At 46.4% G+C, this 17,388-nt stretch overlaps 1 long non-coding RNA gene across 1 annotated transcript in view; it reads right to left on the bottom strand.

Annotated features, from left to right (window-relative positions):
• The window catches only part of LOC127003782 (uncharacterized), a 187,691-nt gene that overhangs the window by 154,603 nt on the left and 15,700 nt on the right, over positions 1-17,388 (bottom strand). The gene's annotated exons all lie outside the window — the stretch shown is intronic.

The following is a 17,388-nucleotide window of genomic DNA, read 5'->3' as shown; positions in this document are numbered from 1 at the left end:
GAAAGTGCAGCAAATGCATTTTTTTTTTTTTTATTGCAGCAGGAGACAGGGAACAAAAATCGAAAAAATGTCCCTCACTTTGTTACCACAGAAAAAAATGTTGCCAAAAAGAAATATCAAATTAGAACCGAAAGTGACTCGATACTCCATTTTGAAAGGGTTATAATCAAGCCATGGAAAGAAGAAAATATACCATAGTAAGTCATAAAAAGGAGAAACCACAGTGTAAGGCTGTTCCAAAGTTACCATGTGGAGGAAGTGATGAACGAGTGAAGATACTGCTTAACTCTTGCACAGGAAAGTTTATCACCGTAGGGATGAGCTTGAGTGTACTAGAAGCATATGCACTTTACTATTTCAGAAGTGTAGTGAATTTCAACTCAGTGATAAAAGGAGACAGGAAAGCAAAACTACGGCTGACTTTGAGAGGCCGAAGACAGTCACATGGTCATAGCGGACCGTCTTTCTCATTTCTTCCGCCACTCTACGCTCGTGTTCGGAATGTCTCCGCCATTTCCAGGTTTTGTAGTCCCCATTTCTCAATCCCAGTTTGGAGAAGAAAATTAAAATGTGAAGAATGTGAAGAAAGCTAAGAACATCGAGAAGGTGACGCCTTGGCATTAGGGAAAAACATTTTCAAACCTAACTTGAAATGCATACTCGAAGTTTTGCAGAGAAGGAACGAAACGTGAACGTAATTCCGTGTGCCGGACTCGGTCTCTCGGGACATTAGAACATCCCAGCGAGGTAGAAACGAGAGAACTTCGCGCCAAAAGGGAGTCGGTGAACATGAATAACTAACGAGGTTGCCGACGAAATCACACGCTTACAATGAGATGAAATCCACGGGACCGAATCATTAAATTTGCAGAGATGAATACATAAGTTATATGGAAAGGCGACAATTCCATAACACAAAAACTATCCATGCTCGCGTTGCCGTTAAATGCCATAGGTAACGATTCTTCATAACAAAATGTGTCGAGCTTCCTACTGAGCCATTACATTAATGAAGTCTACCAAACGAGTATATATGATAAAAATAGAGCTAATAGACTTAAAACAGAAAAAAAAACTATGATGCTGCCAGGAAAACAAAACAAAAGTTGCGCAATCGTATAATAACATAAAAATAGATACATCCTTACTTCAAAAGAGATGAAGAAAATATGAATAGAAAGCTGAGGCCCAAAACTTATACAGCAGTTGACATGTACACAAAAAAAGGGAAATGGTTAATAATAAACTTTAGCATCTCCCTCCCCTCTAAATAAATTTACGAAACGGACGCCAGTAATCAGGGAGGAACAGCTGATGTGGGGGGGAGAGGGGAGAGCTGGATGACGGCGAGGGGGAGGAGTAGAGAAGGAGGAGGAAGGAAGGAAGGAATGAAGGGCAAAGCGGAGACGAGACGGGAGTGGAACGGCTATGAGAGAGAGGAGGAGGGAGGAGAGAGGAAGGAGGAGGGGATAACGAGAAGGAGGGAACCCGCAAGCCACGCCTATACCACGCTTGTCTTTATTACATTTTCCTTCGCATAGCCACACCTCCCTCCGCGCTCAGTCTTCCACCTCTCCAGATTATCCCTCCCTCCCTCACTCCCTCCTTCTTTCGGCCCTCCATCCCGTTCACCCTTTCCGCCATTAATGTTCGTGTTTCAGCCTTCCCTCGTACTCTCCATCATCCATCTCCTGTCTGCGTCCACCTCCATCACTCACACACCCCTCTATAAACAGTTCCCCGTGCTGCCTGCCTCCCCTCCTTCCCCCCCTTCCTTCCTCTTACCCTTCCCCCTTCTCTGGCTCTTCCTTTCCCTCCCTCCCCACTTACCCTTCACTCGTACCCTTCCCCCTTCTCTCTCTCTCTCTCTCTCTCTCTCTCTCTCTCTCTCTCTCTCTCTCTCTCTCTCTCTCTCTCTCTCTCTCTCTCTCTCTCTCTCCTTACCTTACCCTCCCCACCTTTTTTTCCTCACTCTTCGCTCCCCCCTTATCCTTTCTCCCTCTTACTCCTTCCCCCTCTCATTCTCACTCCCTTCCTCCTCCCTTACCTTTCCCTTTTAATCTTCCCCCCTCTCTTACCCTCCCTTTCCCTCACTCTTTCCTTCCCCTCTTTACCCTTCCCCCATCTCTCACCTCTTCCTCTCCCTTAATCTCCCTCCCTCCTTCCCATTATCTTTCCTCAATCTTTTACTCTTCCTCTCCCTTCTACCCTTTTCTTTTACCCTCCCTCCCTCCCGATTGCTAGGGTTCAACACTCGCTTGTATTATCACTTAACGCTAATATTCCCTCGCTCGTTCACTCCTTTTTCTTTCCTCCTTTGCTCTCGTCTTCTCTCTCCCCGTCTCCGTTTTCTCTCGTCGAAGGATCGCATTTTTGTTTTTATTTTCATTCGCTTGGGTTTTTCATTCTCGGGGTTTCCTTCGCGTGGAGTGACGGCCGCGCGCTTCGACCCGTCTCGTCTCGTCTAATCTCGCCTCGTCTCGTGTTGTCTTCTCCTTTTGCAGCATTCCATCGCATTATTTCTTTCCTCCTTTCAGTCATTAATTTTCTTCCTCTTCATCGCATTCTCGTACCCTCATCAACATGCCTCGCGCCTTGCTTATCTTCCTGTCCTCCAATCTCTCTCTCTCTCTCTCTCTCTCTCTCTCTCTCTCTCTCTCTCTCTCTCTCTCTGCTAGTATCTCGACAAGGAACATGGAAAACCTCTTTTGCTTTTTTGAGTTAGTGTGTAATTTATCATCAATGTTAATATATATTTGTCTCTCTCTCTCTCTCTCTCTCTCTCTCTCTCTCTCTCTCTCTCTCTCTCTCTCTCTCTCTCTCTCTCTCTCTCTCCTTTTTTTTTCTTCCGTCTGGCGGCCAATGACCCTCATAACGCTGGAGGAAACAAGTAGAGAGAGAGAGAGAGAGAGAGAGAGAGAGAGAGAGAGAGAGAGAGAGAGAGAGAGAGAGAGAGAGCGAGACAGACAAACACATATAGATAGACAGACAGCCGGACAGACAGACAGACAGACACAGACTAGACACGTTGAACTCACCCGACGTAGCCGACCGACCGACTGACGGACATAGCAACCAGACAAAAGCATACATACAATTCAATTTTTAACACACACACACACACACACACACACACACTGACATATCAACAGGCAAAAATAGACAGACTCTCATCGGCCAAAGTGAAGCATCGCAACATCATTAAGTTAAAGAGAGAGAGAGAGAGAGAGAGAGAGAGAGAGAGAGAGAGAGAGAGAGAGAGAGAGAGAGAGAGAGAGGTAAAATAACAACGATGACTAACGCCTTGTATCGGTTCGCACAATGAAAGGTTGCTTGCTCATAATATGGATGTAGAAACTTTTAAATGATTTTTTTTTATATGCTTTTCATGTTCATTTTCTCAAAGCTCAACTCGGAAGAGACTGACTATTATTTGTCATTCATTTGTGTATATGTGTAACTGATGTATCTATGTTTTCGTCTATGTGTTTATTCCGGTGTGGTGTCGTGTAATAAGACATCCCATCCTGATCTGCGCATGCGCGGGCTTTGTTTACAAACAGAGGGTGGATGAGCTATGACGCAGTACCGTGTCTTTAGTTGACTCTATCATGAAACGTCCCACCCAAGTTTATTTTTTATCTTTTTTTAAAGTGATAAATTAGATGACCTACACCCTTTATATGTCAGTAAATGTGATAAATGAGGTAACCTACACCCCTTGTATATCAGTAAATGTGATAAATGAGGTAACCTACACCCCTTGTATATCAGTAAATGTGATAAATGAGGTAACCTACACCCCTTGTATATCAGTAAATGTGATAAATGAGGTAACCTACACCCCTTGTATGTCAGTAAATGTGATAAATGAGACAACCTACACCCCTTGTATATCAGTAAATGTGATAAATGAGACAATCTACACCCCTTGTATATCAGTAAATGTGATAAATGAGGTAACCTACACCCCTTGTATATCTACACCTTGTATATCAGTAAATGTGATAAATGAGGTAACCTACACCCCTTGTATGCCAAAAAACATGCCATGATGTCTTGCCGCCATCTTGCCTGGGACAAACGACGATATCAACACTGTGTTTGTAAACATTGGGTTCCGCGCATGCGCAGATCAGGATGGGATGTCTTATTATAGCCGGACGTCTCATGACACCACACCGGGTACAGCTACAACTTTTTTTTTTTTTTTACTTGCGAGGGTGACTGTCTGGTTTTCTCCTTTTACCCGTCTGTCTGTCTGTCTGTCTCTACCTGTCTGCATGTGTATACCTTTCTGGATCGAGTAAACACATCTAGTAATATCAAACAGAGACAGACAGGCAGACAGATAAACAGACAGACAAACAGACGAACAAACAAAAATCGAGGGGCCCACCAACTCCCTCGATCGATATTAATTATTCTCGAAGATACCAAATGAGCCACAGAGAGAGAGAGAGAGAGAGAGAGAGAGAGAGAGAGAGAGAGAGAGTGTACCTAATATAGAAAGGGGGAGGAAAGGAGGGGAGTGGGAGGCATGCTGGAGGGAGGAACGAAAAGGGGAAGAGAGAGGAAGGTCGGGAGAAGGATGAAGGGAGGTAGAGAGGAAGGGAGAGGGTCTGAGAACGGACTAGGGGAGGGAGGGACCGAGAGGGAGAGATGGAAGGAGGGAGGGAGGGAGGAAGGTCATTGAGGACGCCACATCAGTACATTGCCCGCATCACGCTGTAGGGAGGAATGGAAGGAAGGAGGGAGGGAGGTAAGGCTGGCGTGCGGGAGGAATGGCGGGAAGGCGGAGGGGAGGAGAGGGAGGGAGAGAGGGAAGAAAACATTTGACGAGGGTGTTTTCGCGTTTCTGCTTGCCTTTCAACGCCAAATAAAATAACCCGGAAATTCTTCTTACACTCCACTCACAATTTGACGCATCATACAGACTTTCAATTTTACTCCGCACATTCCTCCTCCTCACACCACTACCACCACCTCAAGCAATACCACCACCACCATCAACACCACTATAACCACCGGTCCACCTCCACCACCATAGACAAACACAGGACACCAATTTCTCCTTGGGGCAAATTAATCTGTGTGTGTCTCCCGCGATGCTGAAGTGATGCTATGATGGCGCTATGGGCGGTGCTGAATCGGTGTTGTGGTGCTAGTGTGTCTGGTCTGCCTCAACTCCCCTCCACACAGCAGTCCCATCTTTCAGGCAACTCTCACGGGGAGGGGGGGGGGGGACACGTGGAGGTGGAGGAGACGCAGCAGCAGGTGGGTCGTTGCGCGGGGCCGTTGTGAGGGAGTCCAGCGTGAGGCGTTCCGGGTAGCAAGTCACTCTGTCCTATGAAGTGCGTGGTGGCGGTGCTCACTCCCACACCAACACTCCCCGCTTGGCTTCCTCAGACGTCCCTCTCCCTCCCTCCCTTCCCACCACGATCATGACTCTCTCTCTCCGTCATCCTATTCCCCCATCTCTCTATCTCATCACCACACTCCACCAGCACTCCACGCCACTACCATACGCATCCTCAACACCACCACCACCGCCACCATAAGTCCATTCTTCCCATCATTATCCTGCCTCTTCACGCTCCAAGGCCCTCCCATGAACGGCACCGCTTACCACAACCACCACCACCATACACACATCCACGTATACCCTGTGTGTGTGCGTGTGTGTGTGGGGTGGGGTGGGGTGGGGGGAATGACCTGCCTGCCCCGCGCGGTTTCATGGTGGGGTCTGAGGTGGCACAGGCTCCCTTCACCGCCCCCCAACCATGACAGATGACAGCACAGGCCGCCCCTCCGCCCCTTCATCTCTCTCTCTCTCTCTCTCTCTCTCTCTCTCTCTCTCTCTCTCTCTCTCTCTCTCTTCCCGCCGCCAGTCCTGATGCGGCGTCCTTGCGTCTCCCGGGTTTTCGGGGTTACGAGAAAGGAATTTGAATGTGTATAATCGCCTCTCGATCCTGTTATGCATCCCTCTTCCTAAATCGATAAGTATGTGTGTGTGTGTGTGTGTGTGTGTGTGTGTGTGTACCAGCAGAGCCACCACCTCCAGAACTACGCCATATCATCTGTCCGTCATCATCGTGGAATAAAAATAACGTAACGCGCGCACGAAGTAATATTGTAGTTCGTTGTTAATATATAAAGCTTATTGTTTTGAGGGGTTGGTTATGAAGTGATGAAAGAAGAGGAGGCTTAACCTTGAAAAAAAAAAAGTTCCGAATTATAATCTAGCTTTAAGTGGTAGTGGTAACGTTACTATAGTTCAGGATTTACGCTCTGACCTAAGGGAAATTGTACATACCATCTACAAAGGCCAAACTAGTACTGGTGGGTGTGGAATGGCGCGGTTAGGCAGTGGTTGCGTTAATGGAGGTGGTGGTGATTGTCGTGATAGTGGTTATGTTGGTGATGGTGAAGGTGAAAATGGTGTTGCTTGTGCTGGTGATGATTATACTGATGGTGGTGATGTGCCTTGTATGGTGAAGGTGGAAATGGTGTTGTTGGTGGTTATGGTGGTTGTATTAGTGGTTACAGTGATGGTGATAATGTCGTTACTAGTGAGGTCGGTGGTCACTGTGGGCATAGTACTGGTAGCGGAGGTGACAGTGGTCGTGCCGGTGGTGGTAGCTATTGGTAGGGTGAGGTGGCATTGCTAGAAGTTGTGTTGTTAGTGCTAGTGGTGGTGATGATGGTAAACAGTGGTGGTGGTTACCGGAAGTACTTCACCACACCTCAACATCACGAGAGCACAAGACGCTTCCGCCTCTAACATCAACAATTCCCTAGGACCAAAAAGGAAAAGTTGGAAAGTTTCGTTTAGTCGGCGCAACATCTGTGGTCAAATGCCGGAGAGAGACAGAAGAGGAAGGAGATTAATCGCGTTTTCATGACCTCTTTTAGTTTCACGGTATAGAGGGAGGGTCAAACTACCACGAGGGTCATAAAACTACCCCTGGAAATGCCCACAACCCCGACGAAAGCCTTGTCAAAAATGTATGTACTTGGTCCCCGAAGTGTTTAAGAATATGGCCCCGGGAGCAACACAATGTCAAGGCCCTAATGCCCTTCATCTCTATGCCCTTCTATGCCCTCCCTATTTTCTTTGTTCGCCTGTCTATCTCTGCTCGCATTTGTCTGTCTTCTTTTTTTACTGTCAAACCGTTTATATATTTATCTTTTTTTTACTGTCTCCCTTTATGGCTCAGGATGTTTATTTCTCTCTCTCTCTCTCTCTCTCTCTCTCTCTCTCTCTCTCTCTCTCTCTCTCTCTCTCTCTCTCTCTCTCTCTGTGTGCCTGCCCGTGTGTTTGTTTGTCCATCTGTCTCGCTAAATATGGTTTGACGAGTTGAAAGATTATAAATTCTCTCTCTCTCTCTCTCTCTCTCTCTCTCTCTCTCTCTCTCTCTCTCTCTCTCTCTCTCTCTCTTTAAATTAAATATAGGATCGTACTTTGCAATACTTTTCGGCTTCAGAAGAAAAAGGAGAAGAAAAAGAAAATACAATACCAAGAAGAAGATGAAGAAGAAGAAGAAGAAGAAGAAGAAGAAGAAGAAGAAGAAGAAGATGGTGATAATGAGAAAAATGATGGTAGAAAAAAGAAAAGCAAGAACATGATTAATTTTAGTAACACTATCAAATATATTTACAAAAACGTTAAAAAAATATACAACATCCAGAGAGAGAGAGAGAGAGAGAGGGAAGCACACCTCGTTTCACACCATCACTCATCACCACAGGCACATCACGCACCACCAACTCACAATCATCACCATCCCCGCCCTCCCCCTCCTCTCGCCCTTCCTTCCTTCCCTCCAAGTCTACCCACTTCCTACATCCTCTCTCTCTCTCTCTCTCTCTCTCTCTCTCTCTCTCTCTCTCTCTCTCTCGTCTTCCTCAACTCACTTCCCTGTTTTTTCAGCTTCCATACCTCCCTCTCCCCCTCTATCCTTCCTATCGTACCTTCTTCCTCCTCTCCCAATTCATTCCCTCACTTCCCTCTTCCTTTCTCCTCTTCTGTCCTTTTCCTTAATTTCTTCCTTTACTTCTTCTAACCTTACCATTATTCCTTCATCCTCCCTTCTCTCCTTCTCACATCTTCACTCCCTCCCCTCTTCTTTTATTCTCGTTCTCTTTAACCATTTTCGTTCCCGTCCTTCCTTCTTTTAATGTTCTTCCTTTCTCCCCTCTCCCTTCCCCCATATTCCTTCTTTTACTCGCTATTCTTCCTTCCTCCATTTTTAACTCTCCTCCCTTTTTTTCCCTTCCAATTCGTTCGTCCTTCACTGTCTTCTCTTCGCTTCTATAAACTTCACGTTCACTCTCCTTTTCTGTTCTCGTTCCTTTCTCTTCTTATCCTTACTTATAACTCTTTCCTCCCTCACCCTCTTTTACTGCCTATATCTCTGGTTATCTCCCCTTTCCACCTTCATTCCTTTCAAACACCTATTCCCCTCATCTATCTCCTTTTCCATCTTTCTTTTATCCCTTTCCTTCATCTTGTCTCTTCTCCAGTCTACCCTCACCTTCTCGTCTCCTCCATGCCCTCCCGTCACGTCCTAAATTCCATCTCTCTCCCCTTTTTCCCTTCATTTCTGGCTTTCCTTATCTATATTACCTTCCTTGATTCATTCACCTCTCTTCTCCCTCTTTTCCTCCATTCCCCAGCTTTACTCTTTCACTTTCACCATCAAGTTGTTTCTCCCCTTCCCATTCTCCCACTCGACCATCCATTACCTCACCAATGCCCCCAACTTGTCAGTCACGTCTCCTTCTGCCTCCCTTTTCGCCTCCCCCGTCTCTCTTCTCCCCTTCCGTTTTTCTTCCCTTTACTTTCACTATATATATACTCGTTCTTTCCCTTCCCATTTTCCCCATCACCCACGCCCCCAACTTGCCAATCTCAGTTCCCTGTAGAGTCACACATTCGTCTCCTTCTGCCTCCCTCTTCGCCTCCCCTCTCCCTTCTCCCCTTTTTTTCTCCGTCTCAAACGCCTTTCCTCCCGCCTTTCTCCCCCGCCTGCGCCCAAGACACCCTTTCCCAATGTTTCTCTCCCTCCCTCCTTCCGTTTCCTCCCCCTGTATGCCGCCTTCTCTCCTTCCTCCTCTTCCTCTTCCTCTTTACAAACCCAATAAGAGACAGTTCGATTAAGGATTCTGACTTAACTTTTGGGTGCCACATGCGAGAGAGAGAGAGAGAGAGAGAGAGAGAGAGAGAGAGAGAGAGAGAGAGAGAGAGAGAGGAACAGGTAACTTCTTCACAATATACCTGGGGTGCTCATAATTGGATTAACCGCGCACAGGTGTTCAGGTTATTGGATACACCTGGCCTGCACCTTACTGGACGCCTTTCAATACCCAGGTAAAGGTAAGATCGACTCATGGATTGGGAGGACAGATTGTGACATATTCCCAGGAGCTGCTCTTTGAAAGTTATTTGGTCTCTCTTGCAGCTTCTTCTGGTCTAGCGTTCTTATGTTGGAGGAGGTCTCAGGGTACGTGCTCAAGGAAAGGTCAGATCAGCTCATGAATTGGGTAGATAGATGGTGACGTATTTCCAGGAGGGTAAAGGTCATCTGGTCTCTTGTAGCTTCTTATGATCTTACGTTCTTATGTTGGAGGAGGTCTCAAGGTAAGTGCTCAAGGAAAGGTCAGATTAACTCATGAATTGGGAGGATACGGTAGATGGTGACGTATTTCCAGGAGGGTAAAGGTCATCTAGTCTCTTGTAGCTTCTTATGGTCTTACAATCTTATGTTGGTGTAGGTCTCAAGGTAAGTGCCCAAAGAAAGGTCAGATTAACTCATGAATTGGGAGGACAGATGGAGACGTATTTCCAGGAGGGTAAAGGTCATCAGATCTCTTGCACCTTCTTATGGTCTTACGATCTTATGTTGGAGGAGGTCTCGAGGTAAGTGCTCAAGGAAAGGTCAGATCAGCTCATGAATTGGGAAGATAGATGGTGACGTATTTCCAAGAGAGTAAAGGTCATCCGGTCACTTGCAGCTTCTTATGGTCTTACGATCTTATGTTGGAGGAGGTCTCGAGGTAAGTGCTCAAGGAAAGGTCAGATCAGCTCATGAATTGGGAAGATAGATGGTGACGTATTTCCAGGAGAGTAAAGGTCATCCGGTCACTTGCAGCTTCTTATGGTCTAGCGTTCTTATGTTGGAGGAGGTCTCAAGGTGGGGAAGGGGAAGCTTCTGGAGGCTGAGATCCATGTTCTCCTCATCTATCTCCTTTTCCACCTTTCTTCTATCCCTTCTTTCATCTTCTCTCTTCTCCAGTCTACCCTCACCTTCTCGTCTCCTCCATGCCCTCCCGTCACGTCCTTAATTCCATCTCTCTCCCATCACAACTGTTTTCCAAGGTCAGAGAAGATTAACTGGGACTTCTGGGGCGATTTTCCCGTTAAAGGCGTTGAAGTCGGGTAAAACTATCACTGGCATTATAAAACTTTCCACGAGATTCCCAGCAACTTCTACGAGAGGCTTTCAAACAGGCGAACCGTTCGATGGGTGTACTAGAAATCAGGAACTTTTTATAACTAGTTGTCGAAAGTCCGTAGGGAAGTGTAAGTCAAGTAATAGAAGAACTTTTAACGCATGAAGGTCTCCGAAAGGTGTAATAGGTAGGTGATAATATTAGCAATAATAATAATGGGTATAATAGAAATTTGGAACCTTGATCGATGTCTTTTAACCAATAGTCGAAAGCTCATAAAAAAGTGTATTTCAAGCATTTTTAAATAGTGAAGCTTGCCTGTACGTTGTGTGAAAATCTAAAGGAAATATCTAAGATGAAGACTGAGCATGAGGGAACAGGACTATTTTACTTATATCCGAAATATCAGAAAATTATATTATTGCGTTAAAAATCAAAGGGAAATGTTCTTGCTGTAGCCTCAACGTGATGGAGGAGGACAGCCGGAGGGTGTAATGATGGGATTGCTCGCTAATTGTTTCGTTTTTTTGCGGAGTGTCTAAAAATATCAATCGAGTTATTTCCAATTATAGCGCCATAAAGAGGAAACGCCCGAGGGACTGATAATGAAGGAAGCAGAGGGCCGGCAATTATGACTTACACCTCTAATGGGTTTACAGTAACTAAAAAAATAAAAAAAATAAAAAATAAAAAAAGGCCATTAATGATGCGTCTGAAATACAATTAGCAGCTAAGATTCGTTTCGCGTTGTATGAAGAAGTTAAGAAAAAATGCTCAATATATGAACTCGTAATGTAGGAAGAGGACAAACAGCAGAATTCAGGGCAACGCACTTAACTTGTAGCTGATAATGTTAAAAAAAAGTATTATTAGAAGTTGGTGTTTCAATTACGTCAAAAAATCACGAGAAAATTAAGGTATCGCCGAACACTTGAGGAAGAGAAGCACACACACACACACACACACACACACACACGCCGCCCACAGGATGTACACACAATTACACATACACGAACTCCACAAGGCGACAACACAGAATTGCAGATCACAGGAGAAGAGCCCCCCACCCTTCCCCTTCCCTGAGCCCCACACATCACGGAGGCTGCTACATAACGAAGAGGGGAACACACACACACACACACATACACTCGACACAATGGACAGCTGCATCGAAAACGTTTATGTGAATAATTATACGAGCATTGACACGAAGAAACGACACACTATGGACGGGGGAGAGAATGTACAGCTGCCTCCCTCCCTCCCTCCTTTCCTTCCCTCTCTCCCTTTACCTTCCTCGCTCCCTCAACGCACAGGGCAGGGGAGGAATCGATCACTGACTGGGCTGTGTGCGCCGGGAGAAAAATCACACCTCACACTTATTAATGAGTGTAGTTTAGGCCCAGAGCGGCGGCTCCACACACACCTCCTTTGACGTGTGTGTGACAGGCGGCCGCTCTGCTCCTCACGGCCACGGCAGGTGTGAGAGGGCGCGTCAGGTAGGCAGCAGGAGAGAAAGGGTGGCGGGGAGGGATGGCGGAGGGAGGAAGAGAAAAGAGGGTGAGAGAGAACGACTGAGGGAGAGAGGGAGAGAGGGAGGGAGGTATATATAAGCCTCGTCACGTCCCCAGTGCCCCGGCCAGCCAGACCCTCGCAGCCAGCCTACATGTGCACATAAGCCTACCGCTCCACGCAGCCGCCGCCGCCGTCTCCCTCTTCCTTGCCGCCCCATCCCCAAACGCTCACTCCCCAGCAACGTTGCCAAATTATCGTAGTCAGTGCATCGTATTTACTGGTTTCTGACCCATAACAATTGTCAAGAAACGCCAATAATTAAGCATTTTATCGATAATTTTATATGAAGCCATTTTTGGGGGTGAAGAAGACAGTTTTTAGGTCGTAAATCTACAAACATAAGAGGATGAGTACAACAATCTCGTAACGGAGCTCCCCAGACAAATCACGCCTCTTCCTCCCCTCTCCGTGCCTCCGCCCCTCCCTCCATCATCCCCCTCCAAGCTCTGCCTTCCTCAGTCAGCGTCACCATTGCGTAATCTATTTTTAGTGCCGCCAAGGAGTCGTCACATTGTGTTCTGTATACTTGCCACAGCCAGAGCAATGTCAAGGGCCCCTCTCCTCCACCTCCCCCCCCACCACCACCAGCACCACCACCGTCACCAGCGGCAACACCGGCAAAGGACTTCACAGCTCTTGCGAAACTTCATGGAAACTTCCACTCTGACGCATGTTGAAGAAGACATCATCTCTCTCTCTCTCTCTCTCTCTCTCTCTCTCTCTCTCTCTCTCTACGCCGTGAACATCTCAAACCCTCCCTTCCCTACCCTCCTTTTCCGCCCGGCCCGCTACCTCCACCACCATCACCACCACTGCCGCCGCCGCCTTAGCCCGCCCATCCGGCCCGCCCGCCCTGCCCTCCGGCCCCTCCCTCCTGCTCCTCCCTCCGTCTGGCCCTCGTTAGATCCTGGCAGACACCGCCACACACACCATGACCTTGGCGGGGTTCCTGACCTTCGCGCCATTGAACTCCATTTTAACTTAACCCATATTCGCCTGGCTGTCTTTTGAGGGCGAGGGGCACAGACCTTTCCCTGTGTGTGTGTGTGTGTGTGTGTGTGTGTGTGTGTGTGTTCATTACGACATGGACGATCAATATACAAAAAACCGGCAATGTCCAAACTTCAACTTGACATTCACCTTTGAATTAAAAAAAAGGGGGAAGAGTACGAGCGGGCTGGGCACAAAAATGGGGAAGAAAAGGTTAGAAACGGAAAGTTCACACACACACACACACACACCTTTCCCACCCCCTGCTTCCCTCCCTTCTTATACCCCCTCAAACTAAGCTCTCCTCCCTCTCTTCACCCTCCTCCCCCACATCTCCCTCCCCCCCCCGCGGCCACCACACCCCTGCTAAAGGCCACGCCGGCCCAGACGAGTAGGCCTACGCTAAAGAAATCAATGCACACGTAGGGCTGCCGAAACGCAATACATCGAACAGTACGCAACACCCAAATCACAAGAAACACCAGCAACACCACCACCCACCAACACCCGCTTACTTCTCCATCACAAACACTTGTCAACCTGTCTCCGTGACGCAAGAAGAGAATTAAGCTAATGGTGGTGGTGGTGATGGTGGTGGTGGTCGGGAAAGGGAGGGAGGGAAGGCAACGGTGCAGGGAGATCGAGTACTTGTTCCCAATGACCCCTCAGGCAGGAAGGCGGCGGCGGCGGTGGTGTTGATGGTGAGGGTGGTGGTGGTGGTGACTCTCCCCTCTCTTCGACCACTGCCTGAGCCCTTAGTCCCCACCTCCACCCCAACCCCACCCCTTGTCTCTATTCTTATCGAGAGAGAGAGAGAGAGAGAGAGAGAGAGAGAGAGAGAGCCCTAATCAAAAGCACTACACCTTACCATCACCGATACGTACACCATAATCACCAACTCCGCCGTTACTTCGTCCCCATAAACTCATTACAGCAGATTATCGGTCGTTTACCTGTGTTGGCGGCAGTACTCAGGTAAGATGGAGCTAGTTTAGGTTTGTAGTAGTAGTAGTAGTAGTAGTAGTAGTAGTAGTAGTAGTAGCAGCAGCAGCAGTAGTAGTAGTAGTAGTAGTAGTAGTAGTAGTAGTAGTAGGAGGAGGAGGAGGAGCAGGGTCGCAGGGGGCGGTGTGGTATACATAGGATATCGTGTGTTGAATAGGCCTACGTGTGAGTTGTCTCGGGGCAGCCTATCAGTGACTGCGAGCCTCAAGTAGTCACGGTCAATGGCGCCTACAGGAGGAGGAGGAGGCCTAAGCAGGGAACAAAACATCTCAGTCTTATCTATAGGCGATCGATAAGGCGAGGAGGAAGCGGGGGTTGTGACTGACTCCAAGCTGGCTGTCTCTCTCTCTCTCTCTCTCTCTCTCTCTCTCTCTCTCTCTCTCTCTCTCTCTCTCTCTCAAATATGATCTCTTCCTTGCGCAACAAACCTTACGACGAAAGGCTCTCAGCTCCAAACATGTTCTCTCTTGAGAAACGTCGCCTCCGAGGAAAACTGATCGAATGTTTTAAAATACTTAATGGCTTTACGAATGTGGACAAATCAAAATTGTTTATAATCGATGACACTTTGCGAACGAGAAATAATGGCACAAAACTTAAATGTAAACAAGTAAATTCAGACTGCACCAATTTTTTCTTCACCACTGTTGTAGTGCGACAGACACTTCCTTCAACTTAATATTTACTAAAGTAGACATGCAAAGTTTTGGTGCCAACTGATTAATATAAATTCACTTGGGTTAAAGGACAGACCACCTAGGCTGGACCACTGGGTCTGTGTGTTCTGAATTTCTCTGTAATTCTATTTTAATCTCTCTCTCTCTCTCTCTCTCTCTCTCTCTCTCTCTCTCTCTCTCTCTCTCTCTCTCTCTCTCTCTCTCCCTCCTCATCCTCATCCTCCAACTACTGTTACCACTACTACTATTACTAGACTACAAGAAGAAGAATACGAAGAAGGAGAAGAAGAAGAAGAAGAAGAAGAAGAGGAAGAAGAAGAAGATGATGAAGAAAATGAACAAGAACAAGTACAAACCGAAGAAAAACAAGAACAAGAACAAAAAGAAGAACAAGAACAGACAGAAGAAGAAGAAAAAGATGATGATGAAGAAGAGGAAGAAGAAGAAGGCGAAGACGGGGAAGATGAACAAGAAGAAAAAAAGGAAAAGGAGGAGAGGAAGAAGAAATAGAAGAATCAGAGCAATTAATCACATCTTCCCTTATATTGCTTTCCTTTCATCATTCTCTTCTCTCTTTCCTGTCCATCTTCCCTCTACCCAATCCCTCCCTCCCTCTGCGTCTCCAATCTTCCCTCTCCCCAATCTCTCCCTCCCTCCCTCCCTCCCTCTACGTCTCCAATCCTCAACAGACACAGTGACAGAAAAACAGTAAATGCGCTAAATAAAAGGAAAAAAAAAGTCCATTATATAATTCCCCGCAGCATTAATAGAAAAATCAACTGCAGCATCGTAAAATTTGAGTTAGTGTTTGTGTACCTCATCAAGTCACTACAAAATGGCCGCCACGAAGAGGGGAGGGCAAAAAAGAGAGAAAAAATAAAGAAAAGTCACTGGCAGTTGACCCACAATATTTATTTTTCTATGTTGATAAGTCGATGGTAAACTAGACCTTTTCAGCGGCACCACTCCAACGCCGCCCCCACTTGACTTTTGGAGGAGAGAAGGTGAAAGAGAGCAGGACGAAGGAGAGGAGGAGGAGTAAAAGGAGGAGGAGGAGGAGGAGGAGGAGGAGGAGGAGGAGGACGCTGACGAAGACGGAACTGGACAAACGAGAAAACGATGACCGCAAAGGAGGAGGAGGGATAAGTAAAGATGGAGGATTAGAAAGATCGGAGAAAGAGGTGGAAGAAGAGGAGGAAGAGGAGGAGAAACATGGAAACATGGAAATGCAGGCAACAGAAAGCCTATGGGCTCATTACGAGGTTGCCCGCTTTGGTGATTTAATCTGCTCGACAGCCACTTGGGGCCTGGGGAGCAGATGAAAGCACCTCGACAATGAGGAGCAGATGAAAGCACCTCGACAATGAGGAGCAGATGAAAGCACCTCGATATTGAGGAGCAGATGAAAGCACCTCAATATTCAGTTTACTCCCGACGCAGCGAAGTGACGGTCGATTCTATATTTGAAGGAGTTGATAGTATTCGCATTTACTACTTCTGAAGGAAGATTGTTCCAGTGACGGATGACTCGGTTTGAAAAGAAACTCCTTCCGATGTCTGTGTTACATCGACTCGACTGAATGGGTAAACCGTTATTTCTAGTTCTTAGGTTGGTTTGCAGTTCAAAGAATTTGGAGTAATCGACGTTACTGAATTTTTTCAGATACTTGAAGACGAAGCCGAAGGGGACTGTGCCGAAGACGGAACTAGATAGCGAGACGACAACCAGAATTAGGAGGAGGAGGAGGAGGAGGAGGAGGAAGAGGAGGAGGAGGAGGTTAAAAAGAGGGAAAAACAGGAGTTGGAAGAATCTATTTTAAGAGGAATATGTCATTACGCAAACCATTACACGTAAGAAGATTGCCGACGAAATGTTGGACGAAAATGAAGAAGAGGAGGATGGGAAGAAAACAAAAACAGTAAAGAAGTGCTTAGAATGGAGTACTCTGAGACTGTTGCATGGACAGGCCAATTTCACTACGTGGCTGGGTGTGTTGAGCAACGCGCCTCCTCCCCCTTGAAAAGCGGCCGCACGTTAAAGACTTTCTAGGTTTAAGACTTTAGCTTTTATTTTGTATCCTTTTCTTAAGCTGCCTCCTATACGGTCAAAAATAATAAGACAGGAACTAAGCATGTATGTACAAATATGAGCTTCACCGGGGTCAGTTACACATATATTTCTCGCACAATCAACATCAGGTGGTCTGTGATTGTACAGGAGTAGCACAGAACTGGCAAGGGACGGACGCAGACGGACTTTCATTGTGCGAGCTACCCCGCCCCCACCCCCCACCCTAAACAATTAGATCTTATGAAATCTACCGAATGATTTTTGTAGAGGTAAATATATTTTGCTTTTCGTTACACACTGTATTCTAATTATAAATGTGTCTATACTTCATCAATTTGTTTTCTTTCCTTGAATATGTTTGCTTAGTCTACAGGGTATGTCTATACCTCATCAATTTTATTTATTTTTTTATTTATTTATTTATTTTTTTTTTTGCATGCGTTTGGCTAGTTTTTCTTTTCGTTACACATTTCCTTCTAATTATAAAAGTGTCTATACTTCATCAATTTGTTTTCTTTCCTTGAATATGTTTGCTTAGTCTGCAGGTTCTGTCTATACCTCATCATTTTTTTTCATATGTTTGGCTAGTCTGCAACTTGTATATCGTCACCCTCATAA

Source organism: Eriocheir sinensis, chromosome 26 (assembly GCF_024679095.1).
Source record: "Eriocheir sinensis breed Jianghai 21 chromosome 26, ASM2467909v1, whole genome shotgun sequence".
Lineage (NCBI taxonomy): Eukaryota > Metazoa > Arthropoda > Malacostraca > Decapoda > Varunidae > Eriocheir > Eriocheir sinensis.
The sequence above is the reverse complement of the archived record's forward strand: the minus strand, read 5'-3'. Positions and strand labels throughout refer to the sequence as shown.